The sequence below is a fragment of the Nylanderia fulva genome, unplaced genomic scaffold (assembly GCF_048542155.1).
Source record: "Nylanderia fulva isolate GAGA-0341 unplaced genomic scaffold, ASM4854215v1 Scaffold18, whole genome shotgun sequence".
In the NCBI taxonomy this organism is placed as follows: Eukaryota; Metazoa; Arthropoda; class Insecta; order Hymenoptera; family Formicidae; genus Nylanderia; species Nylanderia fulva.
In genome coordinates, this window is record NW_028190055.1 from 2,069,742 (window position 1) to 2,091,236 (window position 21,495).

The following is a 21,495-nucleotide window of genomic DNA, read 5'->3' on the forward strand; positions in this document are numbered from 1 at the left end:
ATATCATGTAATAGAGTTGATACATAACTTATTTGATTTACTAAATATTTTATGTGTTCTATAATAGTTTCAATTATTTCGGACATTGTTCTCCTTTGCGAAATGAATCAGCTTTCATGATGCAGAGTCACGAAGAGGTCGCGATCGTAATTTCGGTCGAGACAAGATCGTGAGAATCCCTTAGGTTAAATCTAATCCGAGCGGGAGGAAGATTAATGGAGGTGACGTTACTTGTAGTTCGCGTTTGCCCGTTTGTTCCTTCGAAGACTAAATGTCGACCTCAAGATTGAAACAAGAATAAGGCGGAAGAGAATCTTGGGAACATTGGATAGTGACTTATCTTTATTGCTCGTATTAATACTGAGATCCTTAATTACAATAATTAATCCTCGATTAATCGTATCATTTTTTTACGAGCAAATGTCGAACAAGACAAATGTATATTTCGAAAAATATGTATGACTTAATTTTATAAAAAAAAAATTAAATAAATAAACAAAAATAAAAATAAAAAAATTAAATTAAATTAAATAAAGACGTAATTCTTTCCAATCGCGAGTCAATAAATAGGTAAATCAAATAATCGACTAAACTAGCAAAAATATGTTTGCTAGTTTGGTCGATTATTTGATTCACCAAAATAAAATTTAATTAAATTAAAATAGTATTATAACATTTAATTATGCCAAAACTTTATTGACAAAATTATATTGACTGTTAATAAAATTTGGTTCAACGTAGTAGACGATCGATGAAAAAGATTTTAAATGTCAAATGCCATAACGAAGTATTTTCGATAGTAAGAAATAAGCTCAAGATGGAAACAAGAATAAGGCGGAATCTTGAGAACATTAGATGGTGACGTATCTTCATTGTGCTCGTATTAGTGCTGAGATCCTTAATTATATTATACAATAATTAATCGTGTCATTTCTTTTACGAGCAAATGTCAGACAATAAGACACATATATTTTTCGAAAAATATTTATAGATTTAATTTTACAAAAAAATAAACTAAAATAAAATAGTATGTAACATATTTAATTGTGCCAAAACTTATAAAAATGATATCTTCAATCTTACGAGACATATGACCGAATTTGTCAGGCGCTTCTTCGCGAAAACTTGATTTCGCGCGGGAAAAAATATTCGCTTGTTGCAAGGAGGAGATAGAGCCGTCCTCTTTGATTACGCGGTTTAAGTTCCAAATGTAATTAACGTAACGAGAATATCGCGGAAGAGATAGAGGAGCGTGTTTCGTCTCGGCCGGTTTTTGCTCGCGCTCGAATGTCACCTCCTTAACGCAGTAAGGGTCTCGAGGAAGACAGGAGTGGCTGAGAAAGAAAGAAAGGGACGAAAAGAGAATCGAAGTTCCCGACAGCACTCCGTGGGGCCCTCGGGGCCGCGCTTAATTGGATCGAATCGAGTCGAGGCAACGACGAGGAAGAGTCACCGCCCGTACGCTCGTTTCGCGTCTTAAATTTCAATTATTTCGAGCTGCGATCAGAGACCCTTGGGTCAAAACGTCGGTTTATTTGTCGTTGATAAAACACGGACGCCTTCTCCCGGACGGGACTGAGATTAATTGGAAAAACTTGAGCGTTTGAACTAGCGAAAATAACCAACGCTCGATTTCTCGTCAGAGAATGTATATATAGCTTTGTCTCGAGCCGGTATCTTTAATCCAAGTTCTGTCTATTTTTTTTTTTTTTTTTTTTTTTTTTTTGCGAGATACGAGCGAGAGAATTTGTAACAAATAAAGATAATTGGAAAGATATTTTTCAAGAAAGCAGTTTTTCTTTCTGTATAAATTATAAAATGTAAGAGAGATATGGACAATATAGTATATATACATATATATATATATATATATATATATAACGCAATAATATAATAAAATCGCCAGCGTGGAAATATAAACAAGCAAATTTAATTTAAAAAACGAGGAATTATATAAATGATAAACAAGTTATGAATTACAGTACTCCGCTGTCGCCAAATGCCTCCCTTCTTCTCTTGCTCCTCCTTTGCTGCTGCTTCTTTATGATACTTTTGCAGGACTCTCGCGTAAACGCGGTTAATTACGATCGCGCGCGCACTAATTGATAAAATACGACGATAGCGCGACACTTTGCACGGGACTTTCGACGTATAATCACGCGTTTGATTTCATCGCGATGAGGGAACAATGCGAAAATGATGGCTAGAAAATGTCGCGATTTAAATTCACGAGTTCCTTGCATGACATTATATTCATAGTTAATAAATGGTATACACGTATTTCCTTTTATTATAATTAGTGTCTGATATCATAAGGTCTGAATAGACTATACACTGAAAAAAAAATTGATTTGACACAACCTTTCAACTAAATTATTAATTTGTTAATGGAACATATATTAATATTTAAGTCAAATATAAGCTATATTGAATTTAATATGTTATATTTAATTTAAATATTTGTGCGTATTGAAATAACAAAATAATATTTAGTTAAAAGGTTTAGTTAAGTTAACAAATTTGATTTAAGCGTACAGAATTAAATATTCGAGGATTTTCTTTTTTGTACGAGATATACTCAAAGATATAGTTAAGTTCGTCGAACTGTTTGCACGAACGATTTTGAAATAAATCTCACAAAATATGGGCTTTGACAAATTACAACGATGTATTACAAACACCGAGTTTATGATGCGCGATTGATAAATATTAAAATGCAGAATTAATAACGAATGTACTTATTATAATTGAACATATCGCGACGTTGTTGGATCCGCTTCGTAAACGCAACGTTTTGTTAATGACCGAAAATGACATTGGCAACTTCATTCACTTTGATATCGCGCGATATTAACGCGAGTTGAGTTAATGGGCCAGTTGAGAGGCAATGTACCGTCCCGAAATATACAATCGAAATTCACGATATTATACACGAGATACATAATAAATCCCGCGAAATAAATTATTAATTAATAGTCAATATATGATCGCGGCACTTTTTTTTTATTTGAATCATTTGTTACGGTAATTGTATATTACTCCCGATAATTGTGCAATCTATGCTAAATTGTCGATACATTTAGATCTATGTATCGAAGAAACAATTGTTTAAAATATTGAAATAATAAAATAATTCATAATTATCATTCTATCATGCTTCGACTTCTTGTCACTCATATATTTAAAAAAAATTGCACGAAAATATACTTTTGATAAATAGCCATCGCTTCGATACATTTTAATTGCTAATATAATTTAATATCACGGAGAATGATGACATTTCTTGAAGGCTAATGATGTGGTTACACACGAAATCATACTTTACTACTTTCTCACTCGAATTTCGCCGCGAGAATGATAAGATACTGCGCACACAAATAATGTCTCGTAAATCTATACACACATATAAAACGTGATCGGGAAAACATGAGAAATGCTTCAGTTGATATTCGTATATTTTGCACGTCGAGGAGAAGGAAAAGGAAAATATACATTTTATATATATACCAGTGCGTGCCACTTGTTTATCATCTTTAATCTTTAATTGTCGAGACACGATCGCGAGAAATTAGAGGACGTCAAATTCGTGATTATTAAAATATATAATTATTTGTGATTTGTGATCCACATGATTAACGATTCGTGTGAACCTTTATGACGACGAATATTTATTAAATTCGATATGCAAGAGAAGATAATGACGTGACAGATATATTGCTATATTAATGTTTTCGATAATACTGAGAGCTCCGTTCTCTTTGATTATATCGAACCTTCACAATATTGTGTATTTCTGCGTGTATATGTAAATTAAAATTGTCGCTCTTAAGTAGAAAAAAAGTTACAGTGAGTTCTCGTAGAGAGGTGGATTATAATTTATAGATTCATGTTTCACGCACAAAAATGCGCGATATTATTAAAGATTCAAAATCAGAGGATTTTCACAGAATTATTATTCAAAATTTAAGGAAAAATTGATGAGACTCACCGATACGAAGCGCAGTAGCGGAGTTGCAAACTATAAAATATAAATACATGGAAATTATCTGGTGAAATTAAAAATAATTAATATATGCATATATTGTTAAAAATAAATTATCATTCACATAGAGTTTAATAGTAAAAATAGTAATGAAAATATAATTTCATTACTCACCATATAATTATCTGGAGGTTGCCCGATGCCACCCAGGGCCTCCTCCTCGGAGAAGCTTCAAAACACTCACACTCGCATTTTTTTTTTCGTTCGCGACGCGCGACGACGCCCGGCTTTTAGCTGTCACATTTTCGACGAATTCACTTAAACGCGAGAATCGCGAGAGCTTATTCGCGCGCGACCGAGGCTCCGTTTCGGCGTCGCCGCCTTTTTCAAGGCCCACTTATCGGAGGGCCTCATCGAACGACGAAGACGACCTCCTCCGCGACGCACTCGGGAGTCGCCGATATTCCCGAAGTTAGCCACGTACTCGACGCGATTCCGAGAATCCGATGCTTCACTTCACGAAACCTCGAGCACTTGCCGAATATCGTATGCACTCGCGATCGTGCCGCGTCTCGATAATACACGATTAATATGCACTTCTCGCTCTTTGTCAAATATTTCCGACTCGACATAATTCTGAGAATGTTGTGGAAAGCAACGTTCAATGTCGAGACATAATAATAATAACATGGCGACGCGACCGTGCCATAGTCGACATTGGCGAATTTTACGAAGATTATAAATTATATTCGTCGCGGAACGATACTTTGACACGATGACCCGAAGATACAACCGGAAACGCGTAATCCCTCCGCTTAGGGCACGATCGACAACGCCGAAAACCTCGAGAAATTCGCGTCGAAAGCGCAGCTTTAATTCGACGATCCGCTTTAAAGTGGACTGGCCCGTGCACTGACTTCCGCGACTCGAGACGGAGCCGTGACGTCACGACAAGGGCGTCGATTGTGTAACTTTTTCTAAAGTGAAAATGTAAAAAGTGAAAAATTTCTTCCAATCACGCATTGATTTTAAAAGAAAATCGATGTGTGATTGGAAGAAATTTTTCACTTTTCACATTTTCACTTTAGAAAAAATTACACAATTGACCCCAAGGACGACAAGGCCGCGAGGAGCGAAGCGACATCGAGCGAGATCTCTGGCCGACGAGATCGATCTCGCGCGCGCGATCGCGATCACGATAACGATAACGATACACGCGACGAATGTATATGATAATTAACTGCGTAAAGAGACTCTCTAATTAACATTCACACTCGTATCTTCGCGACACGGATCGGCAACGAACGCGGGAACGTTGAGCATGAACAATGCGAAGACCACCAGATGGCAGCAGCAATCTAGATTGAGTTCGGAAATCTGTCCCCCCTAGGTTGAAGCGTCGACCGACCAATCAGGACGAAGAGCTCCGATTGGTCGGCGCAGAATTCGACCGACCAATCGGAGCTGCCATCTGGTGCTCTTCGCATTGTTCATGCTCAACGTTCCCGCGTTCGTTGCCGGTCCGTGCCGCGAAGATACGAGTGTGAATGTTAATTAGAGAGTCTCTTTACGCAGTTAATTATTATATACATTCGTCGCGTATATCGTTATCGTGATCGCGATCGCGCGCGCGAGATCGATCTCGTCGGCCAGAGATCTCGCTCGATGTCGCTTCGCTCCTCGCGGCCTTGTCGTCCTTGTCGTGACGTCACGGCTCCGTCTCGAGTCGCGGAAGTCAGTGCACGGGCCAGTCCACTTTAAAGCGGATCGTCGAATTAAAGCTGCGCTTTCGACGCGAATTTCTCGAGGTTTTCGGCGTTGTCGATCGTGCCCTAAGCGGAAGATTACGCGTTTCCGGTTGTATCTTCGGGTCATCGTGTCAAAGTATCGTTCCGCGACGAATATAATTCATAATCTTCGTAAAATTCGCCAATGTCGACTATGGCACGGTCGCGTCGCCATGTTATTATTATTATGTCTCGACATCGAACGTTGCTTTCCACAACATTCTCAGAATTATGTCGAGTCGGAAATATTTGACAAAGAGCGAGCATGTGCATATTAATCGTGTATTATCGAGACGCGGAACGATCGCGAGTGCATACGATATTCGGTAAGTGCTCGAGGTTTCGTGAAGTGAAGCATCGGATTCTCGGAATCGCGTCGAGTACGTGGCTAACTTTGGGATTATCGGCGACTTCCGAGTGCGTTGCGGAGGAGGTTGTCTTCGTCGTTCGATGAGGCCCTCCGATAAGTGGGCCTTGAAAAAGGCGGCGACGCCGAAACGGAGCCTCGGTCGCGCGCGAATAAGCTCTCGCGATTCTCGCGTTTAAGTGAATTCGTCGAAAATGTGACAGCTAAAAGCCGGGCGTCGTCGCGTGTCGCGAACGAAAAAAAAATGCGAGTATGAGTGTTTTGAAGCTTCTCCGAGGAGGAGGCCCTGGGTGGCATCGGGCAACGTCCAGACAACTATATGGTGAGTAATTAAATTCTTATATTTTTATTATTAAGCCCTGCGCACAATAGGAAAGATATTAAATATTAAGCATTAAATATTAAAGATTAAATATTAAACAGAAGAGAGAAAGAAAAAAGATCTGTCTCTCTCTTTCTTTCTTCTGTTTATAATTTAATATTTTATTTATTGTGCGCAGAGCCTTAAACTTTATGTAAATAATAATTTTTTTTTATCAATATATGTATATATAAATTTTAAATTTCCCCATTTAATAATTTTCATGTATTTATATTTTACAGTTTACAACTGCTGCTGTGCATTGTATCGGTGAGTCTCATTAATTTTTTCTTTGGATAATAATTCTGTGAAAATCCTTTTCAATTTTGCCGAAACTTTAACAATATTATTGTGCATTTTAGTGCGTGAAACACGAATCTATAAATTATAATGCGCCTTCCTAAGGGAACTCATTGTAACTTTTTTCTATTTAAGAGCGACAATTTTAATTTACATATACACATAGAAATACACGATATTGTAGTTTCGGCAAAATCGAAGAAGATGGAATTTTCTTCAGTATTAAGTACCAATTAATTCGTGAAATAAATAGAATATTTTGCACATTAATTTTATAATACGCGTATAAAATATTTCATGTTGGCAACGAAATAATATAATCAAACACCACATATACATGACGCTTGTAGACATTCTTGTGACTAATTATTCGCACATCGAGAAGAAGGAAACATGTTGGAGAGGAGTGTATTTATGTATTGTCGTAGGTCAATAGTGTATTTTGAGACTCGGTCGCGACAGGTGCTGGGAGACGCCGAACGTGATTATTACAACTATTATTACAATTATTGATTATCAGTCAGCGTTTGCACGAGTATTGCGAGAACGGCTATTTATCGAAGCGATGATGCTTTGCAATCCTTCTTCTCGAACAAAGAGTTTCGCGTGACATAATCGAAAGAAAAGTCGAAGCGGTGCGCGATGGAAATTGTAAAGTTGTTCTATTGTGCTGAAAAAAATAAATTATATTTGATAGTAATTGTAAATCGTGTTTGAACAAGCGATATATATAATGACTTTTCTTTATAAATACGCTTCTAATGTATTTCGCTTTAATACGATAACATTTTTCGTCTTCTTTTCTAACTTGACATTTTGGCGTATCGTATAAATTCGGAATAATACACAAATCACCGGAAATAATTCGCATAACGGAAAGCCGTGATATATCGATCGTTTATTAATAATACATTTATTTCGAGAGATTTATGTATTCGAAATATATTACGTGTACAATACTGAATTTCGGATTATTTTTGAATGGCACAACGCATCTTTCGGTTAACTATTATTAACTTGTAAATGGAATCGCACGATATCAAAGCAAAATTGTCAGTGATATTTTCGAGTTTTTTTCGTGATTAATAAAACACGTCGCAAATGGATCGACTCTGAATTGAACGTCGTTACACGAAATACATTTATACTTAAAACGATATATATTTTATATTATTTATTCAACAAAAATCTATCACGCTATAGTAATCGACAAAAAAACTACGACATATCTTTGAATATTATATATATATATATTCCTCGGATATTTAATCTTTAAATTTAAACTGTGCATTTGTTCACTCACGCGCGTGTTTTAATGTGACATATATATATATATATATATAATAAAATTATCTAAAATTACACGCGTATACCATTTGTTAGCAATAAAAGTCGCAAATGCGCCGCAATGAGTGGCACCTGAATTTGACTGCGTGATTTTCGAGAGGGAATCGTAACTTTATGCGGCCGTAATTTTCGCATTGTTCTCCCAATCGCGATATAATGAAGCGCGCGTTCGCGTGTGATTATATTATACATTCAGGGACGCAGTGCAAAGTGTAATATTCGCGCGATTGTCGTATTCTACCGATTAATGCGCGCGCGATCGTAATTAATCGTGTTCCCGCGAATGAATGTAGTCCCGAATGACGAAGCAGCAAAGGATAAACACGAGAGGAGGAACAGACCCGGGGGAGGCATCGGGTAATCGTGAGGTGAACAATTTATAACTTATTCAATTTACTATTTATTACCCATGCGAAATTAATTGCTTGTTTATACCCGCGATTAAATAATCGGTTTTCATTAATTAATTATTTCACACCATATAATGTGACGTATATAAATGAGATTCCAGATGTTTGGTGTCTAGCCTTCCTTCTGGAAATTGTTCTCGAATTTTGTTTGTCCTTTGAAAATCCTGTGAATTAAGAGAAATATATTTTAATTTTTCGTAGATTTTTTATTTTTTTCGTTGCGCTGCTAAACATTTAACTAAAAGAGCCAAACTATTCGAGTAAAAAATATTTCACCTTACTTTTGTAAATAATGCAATATATTTTTTATTTAGGAATCCAAACATATGTGCAACACTGAATAAAATATTTGTGTAAACATACATGATTATGCTGGGTTTTCTCCGACCCAGCATAATCATGCAATATTGCTACTCATATGGAACATTACAGATGTAATTTCATATGAAACATATATTCTTATATATTCTTATTTTCAAGATTAAAAATGTTCCACTAAATATGGAATTACATATAGAAAATGTATATAAATGCTATAAAATAATGTTATAAATAAAATGGTTAAATGCTTTTAAAATAATGTTCTGATAAAATAGAAATATTAAAATTAAAATTACATATAATTTTTGCATAAAAATAATAATTTTGTTTATATTTTATATATTTTTTTATATTAATATTTTCATTTTAAAAAATATGGAAAAAATTACAGTGATAATTAAGTAATTCAGTTTCCAGTTTTGAACAAGTAATTTCCATAAAAGTACATGGATTTTTTTCAGTGTACGCATAAGTTGTTTATATATACTCTCTAAATTTCTTGAAGTGGAATCTCATTCCAAAAGAGTGGAATCTCACTCCAAAATAAAGAGTAAGATTTCACTCTTTTTGAAGTGAGAGTCGCCACTTCAAGAAATTTAGAGAGTAAATTTTAAGCATTCAAATATAAGAGAATATTGTATCGAATATTTGTAATGCATACATTAATTTTCATTAATGTGCAATTATATAAACTTTTGATAAAGAAAATGAAGTTTTCGGTTTCTTGTACATCTTTCTTTATTGGAAAATTATGCAAATTTCTTTGAAATGTTCTGGAAATGTCCTTAAATTTTATTTTCAAATTTTACTAGACACCATGTAGAATCGTAGAAACTTACGCTTTAAAAAATTTCTGTTTAGGAGAATTTATGTGTTTTTTTATCAAATTTTTTTATTATATATCTATATTTAAAAGCAGAAATATGAATCTACTGAGTGTGATATTTATTTTTAGAAATATTTTATAGACTTTAGACATTATTTTATTAATGTAAATATTTTTGTACCTTGCAGATCAACGTTGTGTGCACTACAGTTCCGCCGTTGCTCATCGTACCGGTGAGTCTTAAATTATTTTATACACGATGCTACGTTTCTTTTACAAGTTTCTTACCAAATTTGTGATAAAATAAAATTGCGCATAAATCGGACAAGATATAAAGCGATTAATATTATCCGACCATTGTCTATCGTCTACATCTTGATGATATCGTTCCGATCATCATTGTTACGCGTTTTGTATATAGATTTATAAAATCCTTGAATTGTTTGTAGTTTCACAAATATTTTGCACTATTATTATAGAGACCGGCATGCATTTGCCACATAATCATGGCTCGTAAAATGCTTTATAACCAGTCGTGCGTCATCGGTGATTTGTCGTAACGCGAATCTCTTCGTAAAAACGGTAATAATTAGTAATTCATCTGTATAAATCTTGCGAATGTCGTCGTAAGAATTTTATGTATATAGAAGAGAGGAAAAAACATAGAAGGAAGAAAAAATTCACGAGCACGTACGCTTCGAGGTAATTTCGATCTTACAACCGTGGGGGGGTTATTATTTTTTGATTGTCCGCGGTTAATCGGGGAACATCCATCTTAGAGGCGACTGGATCATCGTGTCTTATCGTTTCTTATCACGAAAAGGAGGGTTTACGACCGCTTTACGACGAGTTTTAAGCCGCGAGCATAAAACACCTTTAAATGGAGAGTAACAAAGCTCTCACTTTACGCTCGCGGTAAAATGAAATTGATACAGTGTTCTCGCGTGCATCTTTCTTCGGGTTAAAATTGCGTAAGATATCGTTATTTATTGCGAACACGTAATATGAACGAGGATGATGAAAAAGTGGTCACGCTCGATCAAGATTTTTTTGTCATTTTCAAAACTATAATATATTTTTCAAAATATATACGATGATATATTTTTTTTCTCAAATTTACGATGCAATTTACATACTTTATTTCTATGTCCTGTATTTAAATCCTCAGCTTGAATCATATATAACAATGTTTATAAATTTGTAATCGTTAAATTGATATGCAATGTAAAATATATATAGCTACCTCACGTATAATATAACCGAAAGGCATTTTAATATTAAAATTTATTAGTATTACCACACATTATTTATGATGTGCGATCGATTTTTTGCAATCTTTTTTTCCGCATCAGTTTTTTTTTCATTTTACGAAGCAAAGATAATAAACTGATAAAGGGCAATTTGATACTGCTTCGATCGATAGATCTAGTGGATAAGTCTTAACTAGTCGTTATTTTTTGGCCTCTTTGCATACGTAATTGCTTCCGCTGAGAGAGATACGATGTGGTAAGGGACGAGACGAAAGAAATGGCGCCTCGTATTACGAAGGTCGTAGCGCGAAACAGGGGAAAGCAAAAAAAAATTGGATCGCAGCCCGCCCTCGCGTTTACGGGCCGCTGCGATATAAACGAGGGTCGTTAAATCCTCTCGCCTAGTCACGCAGGATTTTCCCCAATGGCCTTCACGGCATATCCGATATATCGATAGCTCCATGCAAGAAGAGTTGCGTCTCGAAAAAAAAAATAATTGTTTAAGCTACCTCTCCCGAAATATATAATCGTGGTCTTAAAATTCGATCAATGTATCAAAGGCAGTAAAATCTCGCCTATATATACACAGAGAATTTTCTCCTAAAATTTACCTTAAAAATCAGGGTAATCGTGGGACAAGGTATTGGAGGAATTTTATAAAAGATTAATATTTACCACAATAAAAATATTAATATCTATCACAATAATGTATAAAGTATGTTCGATTAATTTTACTGTGTACATAATAAAATTTGCTATTTATTAATATTTTTTATTGTGAGAAATATTAATCAGAGAAATTCATAAAATTCTTCCAATACCATATATTGTCCCACCATGATTTTCAGGGTAAATTTTATAAGAAAATTCTTTTCGCTTTACGAGAATATCGTAATCCAAAAAATTGTAGAATGTTCATAGCTTTAAGAACAAGATATTAAAATTAACGATTCGAGGGGTTTTCAAATAGTACGAAGTTTTAAGATTTGTGAATTCAGAGATTTGATAGATACATATATATATGTGTGTGTCTATCGAGTCGAATAATGTACGGACGCATCCCGGTTAAGAATGTGTATGGACACGATTGCAATACGTTACGTTGCATCTGGACGAATGTAAACTTACGGTGCCATTCGAGTGAGAAAAGTGGCAGGAAGAATGTAAATACAGGTTGCCGTACGGCCACGTTTTTCGGTATAATACAGTCGAAGGAGAGTCGAAAATCCGAAGAATTGAATTCGACTTCGGAGAATATATATATAGAGAGACTCGATAACTCGATGTAAATCGATTCGAGATACGTACACACATAAGTAGAAGGTACTTATTTACGAGGTCGCTTTTAATGAAACTTTGTTGATTCGGGGGAGTTCGAGATACTTCATTATACCGTAGTCCGCACCAAGCTTTACGAGATGTAATACTTGATTTTAAGCTTTCGAACAATAGCCAGCTTATAGCGTAATCAGGGGGAAATTTGAGAATCAATAGCTTAAAGATCAACACAGAATAATTATTAATAATTGCTTTACTTACATGTATTTCACTCACTTTTCCTGCTCTATTAATATACGTCTTATAAAAAATACAAATAGGCATTTTTTAAAGAAAATAAATCAAAGTTAACATTTAAAAAAAGATAAAGTTCAAAAATTATTATTATCATTAAGATTATTTGCATCACTGATGATGAATTGTTCTCTATATAAATTATGTGTGTGTGTATATATATTAAAAAATATATAAATTATTTTATTATTAATATATATTTTATATTTCTATTATATATATTATATATTTATATAAAAAAATAATTACAGAAAACTCTTTCTGTGTTATGTCTTGCAAAACGGCGGTCATGTTTGCGCACTAATCGCTCAATTAATGGTAAAAAATATTAATGTTGCGAGTAATTAAGGATGGCGCGCCACGAACCTGCCTAACTACGCGTAGACCTCGCGATAGTAGTATACCTTTACTTATTTTCTTACATTACTCGCTTAACCAGGTTTAACAAGCATAAAAGGTATAAGCAAAGGAACTCTAGGAAAGTACGAACTCATCGACGGCGAGTACCGCCGCGATAATTGCGATTGCGCGGCTTAAAGGAAACTCCGGAAAGCCGGCGGGTTCGGTTTTCTTTTTCGCGAAACTGTCTCCGCGCGCACTAATTGAAGTACCTTTAAGTGCAAATGCAAATCGCGACACTTGAAAAATGTGCATGATACCAACAATTCGTTGCCTCGTTCTCGCGAACTCTCATTAGACGTGAAAGAGTAAATTGTTTATAGATATTTATTATCCCTCCCAAAAAAAAAGAAAATTCAAGTTTAACGCTCGCTTTGTAAACCGCGAGTCATTACGTTTGCGAAAAAAAATTGTTGCTTCGTCATTCTATATAAACGATTATTGCGACAGCGGATTTTTCAGTGTCTGATTGATTAATACTATTAACTTTTATCTAGAGAATTTTTTCCCCTAGTATACCTGTATAAACGCTTTTAATTTTCAATTCTATTTATGCGATATCTCTTTTCATGTTTTTTCAGATTTAATAATTAAGATGACATTTATGCGTTTTAACTAACTTGTCAAATTTTTGATATGCGGGAATAATTAAGATAAAATTCGTGCGCGTTTTTTAATTTATCAAACTTTTAATATTAGAATGATGGTCATGTAAAAATTGGTTGTATATTTTTTTATACGCAAGACTCGTTTCTCGACATTGCGAGAAATAACTGCGAACTGTCCGAACTTCAGCGCAATTATATTCATCGCAGCGATCCTGCCGCTGCAAGGCATTATAAAGTTATTGAAAATGCCAGTATAAGAGAATCGCGGTCCTGGTAATGGATGAAACTTTTAAAAGGCGACCGAACTCTCTCTCTCTCTCTCTCTTTCTCTCGACTATTCGCGAGTGCTTGAAACTGTGCGGATGGTTTGCCCGGGTCTGGCGTTTCTATGACTAACGGAAATCGCTTTAACCCCTTGCGGTTCAGTATAAGCGCATATCCGTCCGCAAACTTGTTTTGGTCGAACCTCGGGAAGTAGCTTGGCCGCTATTATCTGTGATATGGATTTCGTCGAGGCGAGCAATGTCATTTTATGGAGTAATTAAATCGATGGAGCCCTTCTCTATTCGTAATCTCTTGCACCAAAGAGGGAATCGATGCGTTTGAAAAATGTTCATCAGAAAATTTTCAGCGTGTTATCAGACATTTATAAAGTTAATCTACGGATGGTTTAGAAAACAATACGGAGAAAATTGCACCCTTAGTTTTTTTTTATTTTATTTGTAATTTTTCTCTCTTACGTATTACAAATCCGATTAATGAAAAACGTTGATGTGTCTCTTTCAGTCGTATTACATCTTCTATAATCCAGTAATATAAATAAAAAATATATATATATTACATTAAATCTGCAGTAAAAGCAAAGTATCGCGAAATTATAACTATATCCTTGTATATAATGTGTAGTATCACGTTGCATTCGATGCTTTTTGAGTAACGTGCAACATTGAAATAAATTATAAAAATGATGAAAAAGATTTAATTAGAAAGAGAATCTCGTAGATAGTCGTGTTGTCAGACGCCATCTTGGATAACCCTTGTGACAGACAGCTGGAAGCTCAGAGAAGCTGGGAGAGACGGCTGTCGTCGTATAAAATTAAATTTTTAACGAGCTCGCCGCGCTCGTCCTTCCATTTGGTTCTCCCGTTCCTAGGTAGTTTACGAAGTAAATATCTGCACATCGGTAATTAAATTCGATTCGGTAGTTCGTGGTAGCTGTAGGTTCGTTTCGGATAAGAGAAAATCTCGAGAGGACGAAACGGCAATATATATCGGGTGATTCGTTTGAAATCGCATCACCTTTCGCGATATTATCGAATTACGTTTAAATAGTCTTAAAATTCCATCTCTGATCCAACATTCTTCGGAAGTTTCGAAAATTAAAATAGGAGATTTCAAAAAATTTTTTAATTAATACAAATGGTGGAGAATTTTAATGTAATATCGTCGTTAATTATAGTTTTCCGAAATCAAATATCTCCTCAATTTTTAAAGTAACGCCGAAGGAATTTTGTATGAAATACGAATTTCGAAATGATGATGAAAATGCATCAATTATTTCGACTATGTATACGAATATATGTATATATATATATATATCTCATCGCGATCAAATTAATTTAACAAAACCGATAAAATGTAAAAACATGTAGTAGTGGTATATAAAATGTAATGGGAAAACCGAGGAAAAAAATATAGAAGCAGACGGGCCTGAAATTTGTTTGCTCGGGGCGGCGACGAGAAAAAAAAGGGAGTGGAAAACCAGATCCAGCTCTACATGTATACGGGGGTGCGTAATGGTACACTACCAAGAAAAATGTCTACTTGCGCCGCGACGACCACCGCCAGTACATCTCCTCGAAGCGAACTTCCCGCTCGTTATTTATCCGCGAAACTATTTTGCAATTTAATGCCTTCCCTTTTCCGTCTTTCGTCACTTTTGCTCGCGCGACTCGACGAACGCGGGAAATGACGTTTGCCCTCGCGTACACCATCCTAATGTGCCTCCTTTCTACTGTGAGCAAATATGAAAAGTAGCGAGCATCTTATCTGATGAGATATACAACATTGTTGCGCGAGCGGATAAATTTTTTTTGCGGTTAATATCTACGCAGCATTATAATATAATATTCGACTTTCTGCGAGATAAATTTCAGATTTTTATTTATTATATAAGAAAACATACCATAAATATATGTAAATATCCGCGCAGAAATACATATCAGTTTTTATCTTTCCAATTATTTCATTGATTCCTCATTTGTGCTGGAGTTTTTATAAACAATATAATTATTCTGATTAACGTGGATAACGTTAAAGAAGGATTGATATAAATATAAATATATTTCTAATGAAATCGTGTAACTGCAAAAAATTCTAGATATTTTAAATTTATTTTTATTTCAATATTCGAGAATGAATATAAATATATCGTGCTCTCTTTTTTTCTCTCTCTTAGACTTTTATTGAAAAAGATACAAATATAAGGTGGAACGTGAGTGCGTGTCCATGATGGAGGGAAGCCTTCATCGTCGTGTGTGTATATATATATATATATGACAACGGAAATATATATGTATGCGTATTTCGGTCATTGGAAAAAAAATTTGCTCCGACATATACGATGCGCCGTATTGTACCAGCGTTATTGATTCGTTCTACTTGCCGATAAATACAGTACTCCGGGGAGCGAATTTTTTTTCAAACAGAATTGATCCCGAGCACCATCGTGTCTCCAAAAAATATTCATTCCGAGCGTTGCGAGCCATCGGACGTTATTATCGCCGTCGAACTCGTTACTCGATCAGAATATTTGAACTGTTCGCCAGTAATGGAACAATGATATCTTTCCTTGCCGATATGTTATTTTTATCTTATTTTTAATAGATGTTACAATCCGTTTGTTTTATAATTAATCACTTTGCATTCCATAATCAATTATTTTAATTTGTTGACATTACATCGAATATCTGTTTCGTTTCATGAATGTTTGATAACGGGAGATATCGATTTTAGCGCTCAAAGTAGTAACGAGAAAGTAGTCAAGAAGAGAAATACGTTACTCTCCGGATTGATCCGCGTATTCTGCAACATTCTGGCAAATGTCTTTCCACTCAATAGTGCAATATATATTTCGACGAACGAGTATATTGAACGCGTAAGATGTAATACATTTTTCGATGATGTAATATATTTTTCGGCGCAAGATTTTGTGACATTATTTGATATGAAAGAAAATGTGGTGGATGTATCGTAAAGCTTCAACCATTGTCAAACGCCAGGGATAAAGCCGATCAACTTTTATTTTACTTGGTTCTTGTATTAGCCTATCAAAAGAACGATAAAAGTAATGAGTAAATTTCATTAATTTTATAAACGAAATTAGCGCGATAAAACCTCAGAATGACGATTCTTTTTTTAATCCGCGAAAGAGCTGGGATGTACCAACTGGTAATGCGAGGATTACATTCCGAGGATTATATCGAGCCAAGATTATATCTCGTTTCCTTTAATCGCAAATGTTTTACATTATCCCCCGCAAAATCTATGCCATTAGGATATGATATTATAATTAAAAAGAAAAAAAAATGACGCGCGGATCTGCAAATCTAAAACGTTGGAAAATTTCCATTTCTTTAATAGATAAAATTTATTCAGTTTGCAAGTTGATAATTTCACTACAATTTTAATCTCTTAACTTATCTATTTTTAGAGAAGGGACTTCATATCGAGTATTTTATTCTGTTTGAACATTATATTCAACATTTTCATTGATTAACGATTTTTATTATTTCCGCAATATTCAACAAGCGTTCGGAAATCAAAGACAAATTGCGAGGAAGTTCGCGACATCAAACGGAACGGCATAAAACGGTCAAACTCATTCGCGCGAGATCAATCTATTTTTCTAGTGTCACGCACAGCGACAGAATCGCTTATACATACATACAGCGCGTGTGCGCGAATCATTAATTTACTAATTACAAATTATTAAACAAATATACATACGCCGGGTATCAGGATATAGCACTCTTGAATAAACACTCGGGAGCGACAATGACGATTATCGATGATAAAATCGGTCCTCCGAAAAAGGGAGAGAGAGATAGAGGGTGGAAAACGTATGCACGAGCGTGGCCGCGTGGTACACCTGGATAATAGATTTTGTACACGAACGCGCCACCAACCGGCGCGAGTAAAATGCTGGTTGCGCTACTAATTGTCGTTAATTGCCTACTCTATACGGCCAGTATTTTGGAATGAGGTTTTGTCGCTCGTCCGGACTGGCGCAACAAAAGTAATTGCGATTCATTGCGTCGCGCTCACGCTCGTGTCATTCGGAGATCGAAATGATCGTTTTTGCGCCAAAAATGTGTTTTTTTTTTTCCTCCGGAATTTCGCAATCGCGCGCTCATTTTCTTCTCGTCCTTCCTCGACCATTTGCCGCTTTCATTCCGCGCCGCGCTCTGGTTCTCCCATTTTCTGCTGTCTTCCCTCGTTTTCCCTCTTGTTTCTTTTTCCCGGGCTCTCTTGTTAGTCTCTCCACTTCTTGTCTCTCTTATTCCCGCTCCATTCTTATTATTCTTTATCATCCTTTATCACTCTCTGCTTATGTCTCGTGTTTGAACTTATTACACCTTTTTGTTTCTTCTCTCTACTTTAATTATTATTCTTTCCTTCTATAATTATCTTTATCTATTTTTTGATTATTGAATAGTTTGCCGTGAGTAGCGACGTAAAAATAGGACGGAATAGAGGACCGGAGAATCAAGTCGGAGAATTTCGTTTTAGTCGCGGCCAGCGGACGGAATTTTCGTCGGTGTCTGTTAAGCCTCTAAGCGGCTTAGGATTTCGTTGTACGCTTCATGAAAAGAACGAAAGAGAACTCGACGTTATAGCGGGACAAAGAGAAAAAAAAACAATGTAGCCTCGGAACGAGAGAAGAGAGAGAATTTCTGTCCACCCGCGAACGAAATGTATTGCAGGAAGTGTTGGTATTCCGACACAATCACACGATTCCGCCTCTCCGGCCGGCATTTCCGTTCGCATTTCTAATTTATTTCACTATTTGTACAATCGCATTCCCATCTTTCTATACGCTCTGCTTGCATAATCCGACTTTGCACCGAAAGCTATATTAGCATCAACTGACGATTATCTTCTGATTATCGTGCTATATATATAGAACAGTATTGTATAAGATGCGCATAAATCCTTTAATTAATATCGACAAAATTTAGCGTAAAAAAGATTACGCGTGCTTTTGTGAATCGCGATTAAATTCATAGGATTAAGGGATTATACGATCCGTCAAAGTCGGCCGTTAAATTTTTGAAATTCATGCCGAAGAAGGAGCAGATTGAGAGATCTTTGATGAAAAATGGCGCCGCTTCGAGGTTTGGTAATTTATCAAAGAATCAAAATCCTTCATATACCGTTGTGACGTACAAGTTACTATATCCTTAGTATTCAATTCGTAATGCAATATCATTGCGGCGGAGGATATCATTGTGGCTACAATCCAGGGTGGACTCAAATATGGAGCTACGCGAGTTCAAATCCCAAATGTCGTTTCTACGTTTATCTAAATGATATGTACACATTCTCTATATGCGGCTTCTCCCTAGCGGAATCTATCTTAACACTTAACCGAACTGCAGGAAGATTTTCCATTTTCCGCTCCGTTATACAAATGCGTCGCTATATTCTACGATGCGCAATATAAGTAAACATTTAGCATCAGTTCACCATTTAGTTATACCGAAAATCGTAGTAGACCGCATTTTTAAATGTAATCAATTATTTTACATAAAAGAGATGGAAGAAATTAAAACGCAGAAATAAAAATAAAACTATCTAATTCATTCATTTATATAAATATGAGCAAGCTTATTAAAGTATAATAATATAGTTTATTCTATAAATATTTTGTAAAATAATATTTCACGATGTAAATTTGGAATATAATTGTTGCAATAAACCGTGAAAAATAATTTTTGTTTCGGATAAGAATAAAACAATATTTCGGAGAGCAATTGTTAATGAAAATATCGGTCGCGGGAGATAAATCGATATCTCTTTCGAAAGCTGATTGAAGCGGCCGGTTCGCATGTTCGATTTTCGGGAGCGTCACTCCTATTTGCGATGGGTGTCAGCAGGTAACGAGAACAACGGGACAATTTCTAGTGCCTTCGCATATATACAGCCGATGTAACGTGTATTTGGAGAACGGCCATACCGCAAGATATCTACGACCCGTTCACGTAACATCGTATACGCTCGCACATGAGCGCGTATATGAGCCGTGCGTCACGTGCGACCGATGTCGAGGGCGACACACCAGCGCGATCAGCAGAGAGAGATAGATAGATAGATAAAACGAGAGAGAGAGAGGGACCAATGTCTCCGAATCTCCAGGATGATCAGACGTCCACGTACACGTACGAAGCTAATAACGATGAAAGCGGGGTCAAAAGCCGACTAAAGGCTGATGGGACCATTTCTCCCTCTCCTCCTCTATCCACCCCAGTTTCAAGATACTCCATCATTATTGCGACAACGTTTGATCTACGTGATGCGTCGTCGCACCCGGTAGATTCACGTCCAGTCGCCGTAATTACGGCTAATGCGCCAGAGCTATGGAAACTCGGGAAGTCATGGAAACTCGCGGACGTTCGATATAATCCCTTCTCGATACGTTTAGATTTATTGACCGGCCGGCGCCTAGCCATAGCCGTGGGTGATTATAAGGTATAGCCTAAGCCACCGGATGAGCAGACCAGCCGTCAGTAAATAATTATGCAACGTAAATATTTAATATTCATTAAGAGCTCTATAACTTTCCTTCCTCCCGAAACTATCTCCTTCCAACTCGCAGAGTGCTCCGAATCAAAATTTTTTTCCAAACATTTTGACAATTAATAGAATCGCAAAACGAATTCCGGCATAGTATCGCAAATGATTGACATTTTTAATTTTATCTCGCCGATGTCGCAAAGTAAGAAGCGGATTTTTAATGAGTTTATTCGACGTAAGTTTTCGATGAAACTTACCCAGGGTGTCTAGCGGTCAGGGAAATCTGGAAAACCGGGCATTGTCAGGCAAAAGTCAGGAAATTTTACTATTTATCTGGATTTTTTCACATTATTCTATATTTGTCTCAATAATTTGAAATGTTTTATTAAATAAATGTAAACTTTTACTTGACTCCCAGCACGCTAATTTTCTGTGTTGTTAAAAATCGATTCATCTACAGCGTGTTCGTTAATTTATATTTTCATCGTCATGTTATTTTATTTCAATGTGTTTGATAGAGACAAAACTTAAAAATTTGATATAATATAAATAAAAGAGGTGATTATTTAAATAATTTATAATGACATATTTGTTTCGATTATTGTACATAATGCGGATTGTATAATTGATGTAAATTTTGGTTTTTTTAACTTCCGAACCTTTTCATTGTTGACAAAAATATTTCAAGAATTTCATGATTTAACAGTTAATTCATTTATCATATAGATATATGCAAATTATATATTTGCAAAAAACTAAAAAGCCAGAGGAAAAACTAATTTCTGGTCTTGTAAAATCTGAAAAAATCAGAGAATTTTTGTTATTGAGTCTGCTGGACATCTTGAATAATCATTTTTATTTTTATCTCGCCGATGTCGTAAATAAGTAAGAAGCAAATTTTTTGAGTTTATTCTACGTAAGTTTTCGATGAAACTTACAGCCGAACGCGAAAGTTTGACGATATTGATTTTCGGGAAGTGAGGCTAAATCGAAACGAAATCAATTATGGAGCTTTACCTGCTTAATAATCGTTCATTAATCATTTCTAGGAGACGGTATCTAAACGTTACGATTCATCGATAATGTTTCTCCTCGGGATATCGCTCTTCTCTGATGTATTATCGCATCATCGAGCTAATTTGAAAAGCGGTCTTCCGAATTAGTACGCTC

General features: G+C 35.6%; 1 protein-coding gene across 9 annotated transcripts in view; it reads left to right on the forward strand.

The window, feature by feature from the left end:
- The window catches only part of Dscam3 (Down syndrome cell adhesion molecule 3), a 115,025-nt gene that overhangs the window by 21,748 nt on the left and 71,782 nt on the right, over positions 1–21,495 (forward strand). For 6 of the 9 annotated variants that reach the window (XM_085481466.1, XM_085481457.1, XM_085481461.1 and 3 more), the window contains exon 2: positions 9,890–9,934. The exons of 1 other annotated variant lie outside the window; for it this stretch is intronic. The gene's annotated coding sequence lies outside the window, so the exon portion shown is untranslated. Of the gene's footprint in view, positions 1–5,900; positions 6,459–6,739; positions 6,768–8,437; positions 8,513–9,889; positions 9,935–21,495 lie in introns of those variants that run through there. 2 more of the 9 variants (XM_085481459.1, XM_085481458.1) reach the window with 2 other exon arrangements.